This window comes from Mastomys coucha, unplaced genomic scaffold, assembly GCF_008632895.1.
Source record: "Mastomys coucha isolate ucsf_1 unplaced genomic scaffold, UCSF_Mcou_1 pScaffold4, whole genome shotgun sequence".
NCBI classification, from domain to species: Eukaryota; Metazoa; Chordata; class Mammalia; order Rodentia; family Muridae; genus Mastomys; species Mastomys coucha.
This window is the reverse complement of record NW_022196910.1, coordinates 27,485,765-27,486,527: the sequence shown is the minus strand read 5'-3', so window position 1 is coordinate 27,486,527 and position 763 is coordinate 27,485,765.

Genomic DNA, 763 nt, shown 5'->3' with positions numbered 1-763 from the left:
TCATGTGGTATTCTTCACATGCTACAATGGGAAATATTACTTACTCAGGGGTAGACATTTTGCCAAATGCATAATTCTTAGGAATAACTCCAGGAGGCAGACATAACTCCTCACACAGTAGTAGGCAATACTATTAAAAGTGTTGTATCATTTTAAAATAGAAGTGTCAAAGTGACTCAGATGCTATTGAATCCTTAGATACTGCCACCCATTCATATGTAACTTCAATGCACCTTCTTCATCCCATTCACTGATCTGGTTCTGGATGCAACAGCTGGAGGAAAAGGGAGAGCAGGCTTAGCCCGGAACCACTTGTGATTTCACTGACAGGACATTGATAAAGCAAGTATACAGTGCTGAGCATGTTTACTCTGACCAGCATCTTAAAGGATAAGTGCAGGAGAGTATAAGCATGATGAGTATATGAGTATTTTTTGTTGTGAAAGAACAAATGTAAAACAATTGTGATAATGACATTTGGGCTCGTGAGACTGAGATGACAGATTAACTCTCACTATGCAGTGATATGTTTGTAAGCATCATTCTTTTTTTTTTTCTTTTATTGGATATTTTCTTTATTTACATTTCAAATGTTTTCCCCTTTCCAGGTTTCCCCTCTGGGAATCCCCTATCCCATCCCTCCTGCCCTTGCCTCTATGTGGGTTTTCCCCAACCCACCTGTCCACTTCCACCTTCCCACCTTGGCATACCCCTACACTGGGTCATCAAACCCCTCAGGCCTTAGGGCTGCTCCTCCCACTGA